The following is a 16,657-nucleotide window of genomic DNA, read 5'->3' as shown; positions in this document are numbered from 1 at the left end:
GCATTTGTTTATTTGTTATTTATTTATCAATCATAAATCCAGAAAAGATTTGAGGAGGCTTACAATAAAAGATACGCACACAGTGAGGCTGTTAAGACAGAACAGACTGTGAAAGGCCACCCTGGAAGGAAGAGGAGGCTCATAAATCAAGCTCAGGGCCGAGCGCCGCCGCGGGGCCGGCCGGGCTCTGCGTGTCCTCGCGGCCGCAGGGCGGGGGCGCTGGCTGCCCAGTTTTGCTGCCCGAGCCTATCGCCATGGTGAGCGGCCCCACGTGGGGATGTGGGCTGGGGGCTGGCAGTGCCAGGGCAGGCGTTTTCCCCCAGGGCCTTGGCTGCCCCGTGGTGAGATCCGAGGGTCAGAGTGGAGGCCTGGGGCAGTCGTGTAGGATCAGTCTGAGGAGCTGATATGCTCTCCCAGGGCCCCTGGGCTGACTGCCTGGGCTGCCCCTCACTTTTCTGCACCTCAGTTAGCCTCCTGCCAAGTGGCGCTAAGACTCAGCGGACTGTTGTGAGGTCTCAGTGCGCGGCCTGAGACCTGACACTCGGTGAGCACAGTGGTCGCAAATCTGACCTGTGTGGGCTGTGATTCCTGGGGATAAGTGTGGTCCTAGGCAGGGCCTCACCTGGGTTCAGAGGAGGCCCCACCGGCGGGGGTGGCAGGATGGGGTGCCCCCCAGTGCCCCCGGCTCTGTCCGTACTGACGCCGTGGACACTGAGACCGGCTTGTTCATTATTGCTTATAAACACTCAAGGAGTTCGAAGCGAAGAGAACATACTTTTTAATTATTTCCCTGCTTGTCTCCAGCAATGCTGTTGTCAAGGAAACCGAAACCTTTGAAAAGCTTTTCAGCTTCCTGGTTGGAGGAGGATACTCGCAGGGCTCGTGTTGTCTGTGGAAATGGACCTGTCATTCTGTAACAAAACCTGTTTCTCTTAAAAGGGCTTGCTGCTTTTGCGTCTCACGAATAGAATCCTTTTGACCCTTTAACAGAAGATGGAAGGTTGTATACTGGTATTTTCTCTTTTAAAAGAGTTGCCCTCATTCTTGACTCCCAAGTCTTTCATTCATTGAGCATCTGTTGCAAGACTTGGGTGCTGGGGGTGAGCGTGGATACAGGGCTGAATTCAGCATCTCACCCTTCCTTGAAAGACGCTCAGTCTCTTTGGGAAAAAGAAGCAGGTGGACATATCCTTCCATCCCATCATAACTGCTCCAGTGGGTGGAGGAGAAGGTGCCCCTGGGCACACAGGCTAGCCCTGGAGGGGGTGCCGTTTCTGTGAGAGTCACGTGGGGTCTTAGAGGATGCACAGAAGTCGTTCCGCAGCAAAGAGGTGGAAGTGCATTGGGGCAGAGGGAATAGACCTTGTGAAGGCTGGAAAGCGTGGACAAGTGTGCAGACTGCAGGGCTGTCAGCAGGACTGGTGGGTTGGACCCAGAGAGCCGGGGAGCGAGGCTCTCTGGAGAAGACCTGGGAGGCAGGAAGTCAGGAGTGTGGCGTGTGAAGAGGCTGTAAAGGCAGGTTCTTGCAAGGCTTTCCTCAGAGCTCTTGCTCCTAGGTGCATGGGGCACGTCTCTCCCTGCATCCCAGCTCCAAAGCACAGCGGCACTGCTAACGCATTCCGAGCTGAATAATTCACTTTTGTTGCAGGAGCCCAGCTTTCACCGTAATGTTTCAGCCAGACTTCCAGTAAAACTTTATGATAGTTAAACTCTATCAGGGGCATTGGTTTTATATGAAAAAGATAAATCACTGTTAGAAAAACAGGAATCTTACTTTAAAACAGCCCTTGTTGTTCTTCTTTTAAAACTTTAAAAAATAACTTTAGACTTATGAAAGAGTCGTGCCATGTAATTCAGAGAGTTCCGAGGTGCCCGTCTGCAGGCTTCCCCGGCATCTTATACAACCCTGACGCGTTTGCCAAAACCAACATGTTAACATCGGTGTAACTCCATTCGCTAAACTGTAGACTTTGTTCAGATTTCACCAGTTTTCCCCCTAATGTCCTTCTCTATTTTAGGATCCAACCCAGGATTGCAGGTTGCATTTAGAGCTTTTAATTTTTATTTGTTAATTATTGTTTTTGTTTTGGGAGGAGGCATAGAGGTGCTGGGGGGGACAGGGAGTGGACTGAATCTTGTCCTGGCCACTGAGGACCGCCCCCCTCCAACCCCGATGACCTCCAGGCCCTGGCTGGCGTCCCATGTCAGGGCCCTTACAGCCAGGCTCTGGCTGGACACGTTTTGGTTTCCAAGACCTGTCTCCTTGTGCAGCCACGAGCAGGACCAGCAGGTTTGCCTGTTAATAAGGCTCTGCAAATGCGCTCGCTTTATCAGGCGCCAGTGGGGCCGCGTCCTAATGGTTGCAGGTTAGTGATAACAGGTCTCCCGGGCCTTTGCTTTTCTCTTCCCTTTTTTCCCTTCTGGATTTAACCCAGCCAGTCCTCTGGGCGGATGTTGACATTACTGAGTTTGGAGTCAGACCTCTCACCACATTTACGTTCCTGCACGGCTTTCCTGGGGTTTATCAGATAATTGAGTGTGTCTTGAGGCAGCACCCGGGAGTTGAAATGTGCTGCGTTTAACAAGTGGAGCTAGGAGGCTCTTTGCACGCAGATGGAAGCACACCTGTGGTGGTCTGGCCTGACGGACGGACGTCCCGCTTCTCCTCTTCCCGCCCCTCCTCTCCCCATCCTTTCTCCTCTCCTTCTGTACTTTTCCCCTGCCTTCCGCCACGTCCCGTCCTTGCCTGCCCTCTTCCTAGCTTTTCCTCCTCTCTACACCCCCTGCCCCCCGCTTCCTCCGGCCTCTCCCCCCTCCAGTTTCTGCCTCCTTTCTGTGACAGGCCAGTGAAGTTGTTGCCACGGAAACAGGAGCCCCAGCAGAAGCTCTGTTCTGCCATCCGGATGCGTCTAACGATGATGACGCAGATAATGTTGAGTTCTAGAATCAGCTGAGCCCCCAGCTTGTGGCCTCCGGAGCCCCTTCATTTTCCAAAGGCCAAGTTAGTGCCACGGCTCATAAATCTGTTCAGTAGATGGTCATTTTTGATATGGCAACTTCTAAATCTGAGTAATCCACTTTCCCATGGCTCCAGAAGACTAGTTGCAACCCGTGTGAAAAATCCTTGGCCGAATTTACTTAACGGGGGAAATCACAGGGGAAAGAAAGGCGAGGGGGGCGGCCAGGTTCCCAGGGTGACTTTTACGTTCCCCGTGGGAAGCGGGTGTGCCACACTGGTTACATTCCTGGCCTGGATGGCTGACTGCTCTTCCAGGAGGTTGGGAGAAAGAGAAATATAGTTGGGGCCTTAAAAAAAAAAAATCTGATACTTAGTTTCACTTGACAAATGTTCATGGAGGACCAGCCAATTCCAGGACAGGTGCTGGTCCCCTAGAGAAGCCCGTGCTTGAACAACAGAGTGTGTGTGTGTGTGCGTGTGTGCACGTGCACACACGCACACACTTTACTGCAGTCACATGCCCTGATATTTGTCATAGCAGTCCAGTGGGTCTGGCTGTTGTCAGTCCTGTGGGGTGGCGTGTGTGTGTGTGTGTGTGCGTGTGTGTGCACTCGTGTACACACACACGCCTCACTGCAGGGTCACATACCCTGGTATTTGTCTTAGCAGTCCAGTGGGTCCAGCTGTCATCAGTTCTGTGGGGTAGCCTGCATGCCTGTACATTAAGTAGGGTTCGTGGTCCCCCGCCACCCACCCCAAGGACTTCGTGGAGCTGGTTTTTATAGTGATGGCACTGTCGCTCCTTTCCATTTTTTCAGGGTCTGACTTAGGCCCAGCTTGTTGGCATTAGCTCGGACTTGGAGTTTTGCCATCCAGCCAATACCAGCTAATAGCCCAGCAGGGGAGACTTCGTTCATGGATTACATTTAAGTTAGTACTTATTCCCAAAGGTAACTTTGCTTAATAAAAAACCTTAAGCCTTTATTACTGTGCTTATGGGTATCTTAGCTCCGGGGTGTAAAAATAAGACTTATAAAATCCAAACATTATTTGTGGAAATGCAAAATCATTTTCATTAATAGAGGGTGTGATAAAAAGCAAAAGGCGCTTCCTGTTGGTGCCTAAATGGTCTTGCTGCACTTGGGCCTTTTTATTTTCATAGTCATTTCGAGCTTATTTAAATATCGTCTTTTTAGCTGTGAATTTTAAAGGAAAGAAGCTTTGGTGTGTGAATAACTTTACAACAGCCCACAGGACTTGCAGCCAGTTGCTATGACTTAAGTTGATAATGTACCCCACACAGCAGTCGCTAATGGATGGTAATCTGGAGTGTTTTTGTTATTGTTGTTTTTATTTTAGAAGAAAGGTTTGAAATTAGCATAGTAAATCTCTGTGGGATCTTTGCAAATAAAAGAATATTCGCGTTAAAAACAACTTTCAGGAAAGATGTATGGTAATGAATAAAACATCAGTGAGTGAAAATAAGCGTGTTTAATTATTCAAGTAGAAGTAGTAATTTAAACTAATTATTGCTTGCGGATTTCATAATTCAGTTTTTGTCTTGCAATAATATTTCCTCTGGGCCTCCGGGGCGCGTCAGCGGCTGCTCCTGTTCCCGGGGCGGGGGAGGGTCCCCCTCCCTCCCGGCCGCAGCCCCTGCTCCTCCGAGTATCTACGCGGCTTCCTCGGTGGCCCACGTGGATCCCCCCCCTCTTGTACTGCTTAACTAAACAACCCTTGCTTATTGCTTTCTCTCGTTGCTTTGGGGGTCTCAATCCAGTCCTGTATGTGAGCCCTAAGTGTCATGGGGGCAAGACCCCTCTCCTTCCTGCAGTGTCTTAGCCTTCTCTGCGCCAGCTCCCCATAGCCCTGGAAGAGGTGGCCCCAAGCCACGTCCCCACGCCCCCCAGATCCCTACGGGGCAGGTCCTTGCCCTCCTGGGCTGCCCCAAGTTCCCTCTCTGCTGAATGGCCTTCCCTCCCCCGCTGCCAGAATCGATCATTCCTTCCTCCTCATCACTTTGGACCAGTAGGCTCTTGTTGCCCATTCAAACAAACACACACGCAACTGGGGGCACTTCCCTGGCAGTTCAGTGGTCAGGACCCCACGCTTGCACTGTAGGGGGCGCGGGTTCCATCCCCGGTCGAGGAAGGGAGACCCCGCATGCTGTGCCAAAACTACATTTTTTTGTTCATTTACAAGTTTGTTTCTCTAGCTTTTCACTTTGTTTCTGACTCTAAAAGAAAAACGGGTTCGTAGAGAGGAGTCGGAGGGCACAGGAGAGGACAGGGAGCAGGGGACGGTGACTCATTTGTAACTCACTCCCCAGGCTCTCTTCTCCTTCCCGAGATGCCTTCTGCCCTCCCAGTTCAGCGCATCCTCTGTATTCAGGCACCTGCCATTCTCCCCTTGGAATTTGGGGTGTCATGTTAGTACAGACACGTAGTACAGTCTCCTTGGTGCACCTTCCTGGGGTCTGACTGGCATTAGTTGGTGCTGGTGAAAGAGTAGTAAGTGTTGGATGGGACTTGTGCTCGAGCGTGTGAGGCTTTTAAAACCCGCTGATTACTGGGAGCTCCCTCGTGGTCCAGTGGCAAAGATTCCACGCTCCCACTGCAGAGGGCCTGGGTTCAGTCCCTGGTCAGGGAATTAGATCCTACGTGGTGCGGCCAGGAGTTCACATCGCCGCCACTAAAGAATCTGTGTGCCGAAACTGAGACCTGGCACAGCCAAACAAACAGAATTACAGCCCAGTGCTTCCTGCTGCTGCGGTGCATGCCTGCGGTGGCACGGGGGCTTAGGAACCTCTGCCCGTTACACACGTGCTGCCCTGAACAGGTCTTGACGATTCAGGTGATTTATTCTTCTGCCCCCCAGAAAGTAAAGGGAGGAAAGCTTTCTCTTTGTAACTTCTTCTTCCCAAGTGCCCTCTGTCAAAAGATAGTGACATCTGCTCTCCTGACATGTGACAGGCACTATTACCTTGGTATAATCACCCACCATTCCATCTCACACTGAAAAGCTTTCCATCCATCACATCAGCAAGGACAGCTTTTATTTAAGACACTCCCCCGCCCCTCACCTTTTCTTTGTTATTACTTTTTTCCTAAGAAAACAACACTGTGCTCCTACAGGCATGATCTGGGCGAGTGAGTGACTCATTTCTCTGTGCAGTTATCACTGTGGACGGGGACAAGACAGGTGAGCCGTGGGGGCGGAGAGCAGTGAGCCAGCTGTCGGGGGCCGGGGGCCCACTTGTGGGTCAGCGTGTACTGATTGGGACCCTGAGCACGTCAGGCCAGCTCTGGCTTTGGTTTCTCGTTGGGAAAACGGGAGGCTTCAGCGGCTCTCCAAGGCCTTTTTTAAGCTGAGTGGTGTTGTGATCTGCAGACTAACTTCGGCTAAATGAGATAATGAGAGGATTACAGGTGCCACCCCAGCTCTTCCGGCAGAGTTGCTGAAATGCGCTTTCCCGATCCAGTAGGTTTTCTCTCCACGTGACCTCCCGAGGAAGTCACTGGGCGAGCAGGGAAGTTGCTAACCACCGCCCCCCCATGCAGTCAAATGCCAGGGTACTGGAATCGGGGCAGCAGCGTGGAGGGGGTCCTTCGTTCTCCGAGGAACTGACAGCCGAGTGTCACCACATCTGCAGCCTTTCTTGCAGAGCTCAGGGCCTCCATAGCACAAGGGCCCAAAAGATGGTTGTTGGGGTGAATGACAATTTCTCCTGTGGATTGAATCTTATCTCCCTTGTATGATTATAAGCCTCCTCAGGAGGAAGAAACCATTTTCACTCATTTCATTAAAAAAAACTTATTTTTAAGAGTAGAAATGTTAAAAAAAAAAGAAAAAGAGTAGAAATGTTGATTTGGCCAAAAGGTTTTGCTTGGCTTTTCCGTAAGATGGTATGGAAAAACCTGAAAAACTTTTTGTCCAACCCAATACATGAGTTTGGTGTAACATTTAAAAGAAATGGGTGAGCTGTTTTTTATTTGTATTTTTTTTTTTAGTTTAAGTAAGTTGAAAAAAAAAACAGGCAATTAAAAGAAATCAACTCAGACAAAGGATGTACAGAACAAAACAGGTCTCCTCTTGGCCACTGTGGTTCCAGGTCCCCTGTCCTGGGCGGGGGGAGCCACCCTCATTCATTTCTAAATCCTGGGGTGCACCCAGCCTGACTGCAGAAGCAGACTAACGTGGGCTCAGTCGCGTTAGAAGGACCCAGCTACCTTTCCAACCAGAGCACGTATGGCCAGATATTGAGGGAGTGAATCGGAGGCAAAGGCTTCAGAATTGTTGGGACCGGTGGGGCTCCTGGAAGAAGCTGGCCGAGCTGTTCTTGAGCTGTGTTCTCTCTCCCCGGGGCCTCGGGAAGGTCGTTGGCCTCTCTCCCGTGTCACTCCACCTGCACACTTTTGCACACTCAGCGCGATGGCAGTTGTGAGTGATACCCGGAGCTTGGCACAGCCATGGTAACTCCTGGTTTCTTCCCTGTGCTTAAAATCCAGGGCGGAGAATGAATATGCCCCATTCTGCAATGATAATGTAAAATCAATGTGGAGGTGTGATTCCATTAATAGATTGCTGATTAACTCAACTTTTTAGGAGCCCATTTGTTGCCCAGAGTGAAGCTGGCTGGAATGAAGTGGAATTAGCATGGCCAGCCTCCCCTTCTAATTGAAACACATAAAGTGCTCGGCCCTCAGACTCGCGTCGAGATGATTGCAGCGATCAATATTCCAGTGTGCTTGGTTGGCAGCTTCCGGGGAATAGAGTGGATGACGGACCTAGGGAAGCATGAAGTTAATTCCCGTTGGCCTGGTTTCTGGCTCGCCTGAGAAGGTGTCTTGGGGCCCTGGGGGCCACGCTGGTGTGGACTTGACCGTGGCCTGCGTCTCGTACCACCAGAGCTCGAGGGGAGATTGACTTCTGGTGGGAGGACAAGTCCATTTGCTGAGACCCCACCACGTTCCTGGCTCAGTGCGTGGCATCACACACATGCTCGCTCCTCCTCAAACCTTGAGATGTTGATGGCACCACGGGCCCAGCTTGTTAGGGGAGCCCCAGGGCGTGCGCCGTGTGGACTCAGGAAGACGATGGCAGCATTTGGGAGTGGAGTGAGTTAAGCGCAGAGGACGAAGTTTTCAGAAGTCCTCGCAGGGAAAGATCGATGCTGGGCTGAGCCTGCAGTTAACATCTTAATACTAACCAAAGAGTGTCTGAGAGGTTAGGCAATGATGTATACGCAGTGCTCAGACGTTTAATTTGCATTGTGTCCTGTATTCCTGAGAAGTCGCTTTCAGATCCTTATTGATGTGTTCACGTTTTTGGGGGTAATTGTTCTCCTTTGATATGAATACCCCTCCCCTCCTGTTTACTCTCAGGCCCACATACCTCTCCTGGTCCAGGGGGCAGTGAGGAAGAGCTTTTAATTCAAAGCCCTGTTCATCTTCCTAAGTCAGGTGAGATGGGGTTGGAAAGTCAGCCTGGCCCAGAGCAGCAAGGCTGGCCTCCTGGGCAGTGGCGGTGGGCAGGGGCGGTGGCTGCCTCTCAGCTCCCCGGTTCCTTTTTCCGGGGGCCCCTGTTGGAAGCCAGTGTATTCCCAGGGCAGCTGCTGCTGGTGGCTGCTTATTACATGCAAATCAGAGAAACCTTTGAGGCCACATGTACGCTAGAAGCTTCGCTGTGTTCTTCCTAGAGGTTTTGGAGGCAGCTGTCCCCTAAAGCAGAAAATTGCTAAGAGTGAGGACCACAGTCTCACAGTTTGGTGCCCAAACAGGCCCCGATGGCCAGTGTTGCTGGACTGAGTCTGGGTGCCAGAGACTGGAGTGGGGACAGAGATGTGGCCAGCCCCTCCCCTGAGGGCTCATGGTGTCTGGCCAGTGTCCAGCCACTTCTCATAAGGTGGGCTGTAGGAGGGGCCCTTGGCTGGTGTAAACCAGGTGTTGGGAGCAGTGAGGAAGAGGGCCAGTCCTGATGGGGGTGGAGGGGACACTCGGGCTGGTCCTGGGGGTCGGGAGGTGCTTAGGGTGGGAGAGAGGCAGAGCAGGCTGAGGACCCTGGGGTACAGGGCAGAGGTACCCACACAGCAGGTGGCGAGGAGGGGCCTGGGGCGGCGAGCTGTGGACAGGGGAATGGAGCTTTGTGGGGAATATGGGAGGATCCTGAGTTTTTCATGTAAGAACTGGGAACCTTGGAGAGTTTGTTTACTGGTGCGTATGGAGTTGAGTGAAGCCCCCCTGCAGTGACCCCTTCCGAGACTCCTGTGATCAGTTAGACCATTAAGATGGAACAGATGGGGAAGGGTCGTATCAGCCCCGACCTCAGATGGCTTTGCCCATTCCTTTATTGTAGACTCCCAAGAATTCAGTATAAATGTAATTAAAATTTAGGGGCTTAAAAATGCCTGCATTTACTGAAAACCCGCTTGTACGTATATTGAGTTCCAGTATTGCCTGGCCCTGTGTGGTGGCTGTTAGGGGTGAAGAGATCCGAGGTTGGGAAGGTCAAGATCCCTCTGGAAGATTCCACAGAGCCCCCACCCCCAGTGCCGGATCTGTTCCTTCCGGTGCCCCACCTCGCCCCCCGCCCCCAGCCTCTGAAGCCGAAGGCACCCGGGGTGATGAGTGTTTACGCAGCCTGCACAGGGCTCAGTGACGCAGCAGAGCCGCAGAGCTGCTGGGTGACTCATCAGACCTTTCTAGACGCCGTGGTATTTTGCTGCTCTGAAGGGACGAGAGCAATTAGCCGTTAACGCTGGCAGATGACGCCGGAAGAGTACAGAACCTTCCCAGCTTGTCTCCTCTGTGCTTTGCGTGTTTTCTTTTGCTTTTTTTTTTAAGGCCATGTGAATTATTGTCTTTTTAATAATGTTTGTTTTCTTCTGATTATTAAAATAATGTATGCTTACCGTGGAAAATACATAAATGCATTAAATAGGAAATAAATGGAAATAAAATGCATGAATTATTTTTCCATTACAGTCTTATTAAGAGTGTTTTGCTTGTGTGAAGGAAATTCAGAGCACTGGACTTATTTTCTTAGAGGGGCCTGTAGAGATAACGCAGATCGTTGGTTTGCAACCTGTGCTTTGGCTAAGGATAGGGGGAGCTCCAAGGGGCTTCGTGGAAATTTTCGGGGGCTCCCTCCAGGGAGGGTGAGCTGGGGGGCTCCAGCACCCTCCCCCACCCCACCCCCCGTAGCTCTGCATTATCTGTCTCATGACGGGGCTTCCTCACATGGCTGCCTTGGAGCAAGTGGCTCCGTGACTTATCAGGCTTGGGATTCAGTGATCCAGGTCCTCCAGCCTGTCATTTCATGAGCACGGAGTCTGAGCCCAGCGGGAGATGTGTCTGGCCTAAGGTGACATGGTGGCTTGGGGCTCGTCTCCATGCTTTGTGACTCCACACTGCCTTTTAGAATGTGAATCACAGACATTGGCAGCCTTGAATGTCGTTGTCATAAGCTCTGTCGCTACGCAGAGGACCGCCCCCAACCCAGGAGGCAGAGCAAGGGTCCCTTTGGAAGGAAGGGGAGACCTCGGAGCAGCTGGCGCTTGAAAAGATGAAAAGTAAAAGCCCCATCATTGCCGTTAGGCACACAAAGGAGGAGAAATTGCTCTGGGTGATCCCTGGTTGTATGAATAATGAGAAGAAATTAAGTAAAGGCCGTGTTTCCTGACACTGATGTATTAGAACACGGAGTAACTTTCTACAGGAAATTGGAACAGGGATCCCTTTAAATTGAATTTGAAGCTGTGAATAGCAAGCCTACATTGGCCCTGCGTGTCCTAATGCAAGTGAAGGAAGCCGTTTCCCGGGTAAGAGTTAAGTACTTTAGGGATACAGGTTAATGTTGAGGCCAACATGGCGCAAGTTAATAAATTGCCTCTCCCCTGTATTTGTCTGTGAAGAAGCCGAAGAGTAATTTGCTTCCTGCAGAGCCGTGCCAGAATTCTCCCACTTATTTTATTAGATTTTTGGCCCAATACATTTGTTCCCTCTCATTGGTTTTGTTGATAATAATTACCCACCCCCCCCTTCCATCTCCCCATGGATCGCTTTCGATTTTAATTGTTTACAAGTAGCTGAAAAAAAGTTTACCATTTTAGAAAAGAAGTGTTTCAAAATAAGAAGACTCCGGGCCGGAGCCCTTCTGGGCTTCCAGAATGAGAGAGCTAAAGCTCTGTTTTTCTGAGGATTCTGAGGATGGCAGCCACTGAGATCAGGAAAAGGGCCGCTTCCATCACACGTGGGAGAACTAACCCCTGGCCTCGGGACCTCATGCCAGGGCTGCCCTGCCTAGCTCACAGTCTAATACATTCATTCATTAACAAGGTCATTATACACAGTGAAGTGCTATTTACTGGGAAATAGAGAAAAATGGCCTGTGGGTACGGGAGTAGTCATGTACGGATGTGAGAGCTGGACCATAGAGAAGGCTGTGTGCTGAAGAATTGATGCTTTCAAACTGTGGTGCTGGAGAAGACTCTCGAGAGTCCCTTGAATAGCAAGGAGATCCAACCAGTCAGTCCTAAAGGAAATCAGTCCTGAATATTTTTTGGAAGGACTGATGCTGAAGCTGAAGCTCCAATCCTTTGGCCACCTGATGCAAAGAGCCAACTCATTGGAAAAGACCCTGATGCTGGGAAAGATTGAGGGCAGGAGGAGAAGGGGATGACAGAGGATGGGTTGGTTGGATGGCATCACTGACTCGATGGACATGAGTTTGAGCAAACTCGGGGAGATGGTGAAGGGCAGGGAAGCCTGGCGGGCTGCAGTCCACGGGGTCACAAAGAGTCGGACAGGACCGAGAGACTGAACAACAACGAGGGGAGAACCCATGAAAAGACAGTGAGCAGGCTGACATTGGAAATGTGAGGGAAGGACCTGGGACTGAGGATGGAGGCGCAGAGCAGGCTGTAGGCACGGAGGGCTGGGCTTGGGGGGGCTGTTGATGGGGCGATAAGGGGAACGAGAGGCTGGGCTGGGCCCCAGGTTGTCCTCAGAGAAACGGGTGTTTTGATTACAGTCGAGTCTGTCAGGTATCTTAAATGATAGAACACTCTTAATTTTGGAGCACAGAGTGTAAGCAGATCTTCTGATATTTTGTCTACATGTAATTTGATTTAGCCTTCTGCCCATCACACACACACAGTCCCTGGCAAGTCAATTAGCACTTGATGCATTTATGAAGGCCATGTTGCTTTATGCTGGTCTTGAGCCCCAGCCTCACAGCTCTGTGATGCTGGGTGAGCAGTTGCTTGATGCCTCAGTTTCTTCCCCTGTAAAATAGAGAAAATGGTACAGAGGGTCTCAGCTTATGACAACGGTAGTGTCAACAGTAACACCTCTCGTGTTTCTCCAGGCCAGAGAAGCCCCTCAGTGGTCCTATTTACTAAGGAGTTTGGGCCAAACAACTTAGTGTGTGTATCCTAACAGCTTGGCACCTGTCGGGCACGCGCAAGTTCTCCAGCTTGTCAGAGGCAGGTCGGGCGCTGCCATCCTCATTTCCTGTTTCACATTGAACTTCATGTGCGTGCTCAGTTGCTAACTTGCGTCGGACTCTTCGCAACCCCATGGACTGTAGTCTGCCAAGCTCCTCTGTCCATGGGATTTTTCCAGGCAAGAATACTGGAGTGGGTTGCCATTTCCTTCTCCAAATCTTCATGTGATACTTGCTTTTCGCCACAGCAGCCCTGAAAACCCAGCTTTACCTAGATATGACATCGTGGAATATAGAACATGCAGAGTGATCTAACATTGAAATGGTTATCTATCTCAGCTTGCAGTCTGCGTGGTGTCAAAAGATAGTACTGTGTTTCCTTTAGAAAGTTAAAATCTCTCTTGACACCGCTGTGAGGTGCCCAAAGGTGCTTTGGTGCAGAGTTGGGGAACTGTAGTGGTACTTACCTCTCTGGTGGTTTCGTGAAGTTAAGTGAGATGTTTGATACAAACGCTCAAGGCCGTTCCCTGTCCTCGGTGCTTAGTAACCACTGGGCTCTGCTTGGACGCGTGTAGAATGTCTCTCTCTCTGTCGTGGTGAAGCCACTGATCTTAAGGATGCTCGGGAGAGGGAAAGGCAGTGGAAGAATACAGTATTTCTAAATATGCATTTGTGTTAAGTTAAAGATAAATACAGATATTTGATTATTTCCCCAATATCTCTACAAGTCTATACATTCAAGATGACCTCTAACCTTTTAGTTTTGTTTCTACTCTTCTCACTGGGAAAATGAGCGAGCTCCCGCTGCTTTGCCTTAGATCTGGAATGTTAGCAGAGGGGAGAATGGCTTGAGTTGAGGCTGGCGATTTAGGCAGGGACCAGATTATGAGGGGCCTCCAAGGACCTGATGGGGCCTTAGGATTTTATTTGTAATGAAGTTCAAAGGTTTTAAGTTGAAAGAAAAAATGGAATTCATTTTATTAAGGTGCAATTTACATGTAGTGAAGCACACCCATTTTAAGTGTGCTGTTGGGTGAGTTTTGACAAGTTTGTGCCTCAAATCAACCACCCTCCCCCACCATCAAGATGCAGAAGGTTTCCACCACCCAGAAAGTTTCTAGTGTCCTTTATCAGTCCACCTTTTCCTTCCAACCCAGCCCCAGGCAACCACTGATATGCTTGGTCATTATAGATAAGTTTTGCCTGTTCTAGAATTTCTCGTAAATGGAATTACGCAGCATGTTAATCTCTGTGTCTGGCTTCTCTCAACATCATGTTTTTGAAGTTCATCCATGTTGCTGTGTGTTGTCAGTAGCACCTTCCTTTTTATTGCTGAGTAGTATTCCAAGATATGAACACGCCACAGTGTCCTTATCTTGTTCTTCTGTTGAGGGACATTTGGTTTGTTTCCAGCCTGGAGCGGTTAAGATATAGTACTTTTATGAACATTCCTGTGTGGTGATTTGTTCTCATATCTCTTAAATAAATATCTAGGGGTGGAACCCCTGGGTTGTATGGTCATTGTGTGTCCAGCTCTGTAGGAAACCGACTGTGTTGAGCAGGGGTGAGACTGGGTACCTGTGGGCATCTCCCGGGCCCGGCCCATGCCCACACCAGCCGAGCCAGGAGCGCCTTAGCAGAACACTTAGCACCCTGGTGGCTTCAGAGTCCTCAGTCTCCCATCACCCAGCGAGCTGGGGAGGCAGAGGACCTCAGGCCTGCGAAGGTAGAGATGGAGCCAGATTTGGAGCCAGGCTCTTTCCTACCCACCCGGATGAGCGGCTCCGGTGCGGCGGCTGCTGCAGGCCGAGCCCTGGCCCAGCCCCCTCCGCGGGCGGCGGTGAGCGTGTCCCTCCCGCCGCGGGGAGCGCTGTGCAATCCCTCGGCTCGCCGACAGGGGCGCTGGAGACCGAGCCTCGCGCCGGCCGCCCTGCCGGGCCAGGCGGGAGCGCGAGCCTTACCTTGAGGCTGCCCGGTCTGTCTGGGCGGCAGAGAGCGAGCCGCCGTTGCTTTTTCCTCCTGACATCCCCCGGGCCGCCGCAGGAGTGACCCTGAGCTGTTCCTGGCCCCTGCCGTCCACCTTCCGTCATCTCTGTCACGGTGACCTTCTCCCACACCGGGCCCGGACACTTAAACTCCGCGCATGTACTTTTAGGTTGGCACGAAGGTCATTACTGGCCTCCTCACTGCCTGTGAGTTTGCACATTATGCACATGGTGACAGCTCTGCATTCACTTTCCCACTTCCCTGCATCTATTAAAAAGGACAGCTTTGAGCAGCGGTGCCGTCGTCTGAGCCACCAGCGTCAAGGGCAGGCAAGAGCTGAGGCGGGCGGCGGATTCCTGGACAGCCCTGGGGTCACCACATTGCCCACGATGGCAGGGCAGGCCAGGGAGTGGTCCCCACGCCCACAGCTCAGGGGCATGCCGTCCCCTCGCCCCTGTTTCTCATGTGGGACATCGGGCCTGAAAGGCCGAGCTCCAGGACAGCTGTGTTCCCCTCTCCATGGGGGCGCCCTCTCTGACTTCCCGGGGCCTCACCTCTCGCCTGCCTCGCCCCGGCCCCGCTGTCTGCCCCGTAATGTGATCGCCTTCTCAGGGAGCCGTCAAATGAAACAGTTTTTAGAATTGTCGAAAGCTCTGTTGGAAAACAGAAAAGGCTATTTCATGGGAAGATGATGACCTTATTAACTATAATTAGGCAATTCACAGAGGTTCCCAATATAGTCCAGCATCTTGCCTTGTTGAAATGGGGGGGAAGATTCTATGGTAATGTCTTTGGGGCTGTAATAGTCTTTAACACATTAACAGTTTAATTTCTTCGAAAAGGTTTGGCAGCCTGGTGTTTTCATTTAGCAAGCTGAGGTGGAGTTTTACAGTCATCCACATGAATATAATAATTATAATTGTGAGCATGTCATTTCAGACCCTGACGTCCAGAGTGGTTTTTTTTTTTTTTAGTAGTTGGAGGAGATCTCAGGTAAGGAGGTGGAGCCCCCCCATCTAACTTGGCATGCCAAAGCAAACACCGGCGGGTCACGTCTGCGGACGAGGCCTTGTGTCTGGAGCCAGGGAGGTCAACACTCAGAAATTCTTCCTACACCCAGTTCTCAGGGAGTGTGCACGTCTGAAGTTAGGAGGAAGCTTTCTTTGCTGAGGAATTTCGAGTACACGAGCCCTCGCCCTGAACTTCCTCCTGGGCTCTTCGTATCAGGTGGCCCTGTGCCCTGGGGTTCCATGAGGATGTCCCTGGGCAGGGGGGCAGCACCCACCAAGTCCCACAAGAGCCTCCCTCACCTGGCTGTGTCGCCTGGACCTCTGACGGCCCCTGGTGGCCGGGGCTGCCGACTGTTGCTGCCTCCACAGCCCGCCTCTGCCCCCCTGCACCCCGCTTACAGCCTCAGGCCCTGGCCATTCCCCTTCTTCTCACCTCCTCCTGCTGGCTTGGCCGTCACTGCCCACAGCAAATAACCTGGGTTTTGTGTTTTCCCTTTCCCCTGTGAACAGATTTTGCTACAGTTCTGTAGACATTATTCATACATCATTTTGGATCCTGTTCCTAAAGCTTAATGTCTCTCCCTATTTTTATAGCCTTCAAAATAGTCATCTTCTTTCATGTGGTTGCACCACAATTTACTAGATTGTGTCCCTATTGCTGAACATTGAGGTTTGTTCCAGCAGGTTTTTTATTGTTGTTTTATAGGCACGGCTGCAATGATCATCTTTATGTACATAATATTTAGCTTCTGTGTTGTTATTTTCTTAGGCTTGATTCCTAGGGCTGGAATTACTAGCCAAGACTCAGCTCAGCTTAAAGAAAAACATAAACATTTTCCTACGATGGTAATGTGTGTGTGTGTGTGTTAGTCGCTCAGTTGTGTCCGACTCTTTGCAACCCCATGAACTATAGCCCACCAGGCTCCTCTGTCCGTGGGATTCTCCAGACAAACATCCTGAAGTGGGTTGCCAGTCCCTTCTCCAGGGGATCTTCCCGACCCAGGGATCGAACCTGGGTCTCCTGCATTGCAGGCAGATTCTTTACCATCTGAGCCAATTTCCTTCTGGAAATTGGAAAATTTGGAAAATAGGAAAAGGGAGGAAAAGGAAAATAAAGATGACCAGCCATCCCCTTACGTGGAATTCGCACCGTGTCAATCAGGAGTGCCCTGGACTGCAAGTCACAGGAAGCCCCCTGGTGAAGATGTGTGACTCGGGACAGGACGTTCGAGGGGGGGTCCACGGCTGGTTCCTTGGA

The 16,657-nt window shown here is 51.0% G+C and overlaps 1 protein-coding gene and 1 long non-coding RNA gene across 12 annotated transcripts in view; one reads left to right on the top strand and one right to left on the bottom strand.

Annotated features, from left to right (window-relative positions):
* The window catches only part of WDR25 (WD repeat domain 25), a 137,812-nt gene that overhangs the window by 19,375 nt on the left and 101,780 nt on the right, over positions 1-16,657 (top strand). The window lies entirely within an intron of this gene.
* LOC145529404 (uncharacterized) lies at positions 755-2,824 on the bottom strand. The gene is made up of 2 exons (XR_014071188.1): positions 2,489-2,824; positions 755-1,711 (listed from the first exon to the last, which is right to left on the bottom strand). It is a non-coding gene; the product is annotated as an uncharacterized LOC145529404 (long non-coding RNA).

This window comes from Giraffa tippelskirchi, chromosome 12 (assembly GCF_054371585.1).
Source record: "Giraffa tippelskirchi isolate mGirTip1 chromosome 12, T2T-mGirTip1v1.2.pri, whole genome shotgun sequence".
Taxonomy (NCBI): domain Eukaryota; kingdom Metazoa; phylum Chordata; class Mammalia; order Artiodactyla; family Giraffidae; genus Giraffa; species Giraffa tippelskirchi.
The sequence above is the reverse complement of the archived record's forward strand: the minus strand, read 5'-3'. Positions and strand labels throughout refer to the sequence as shown.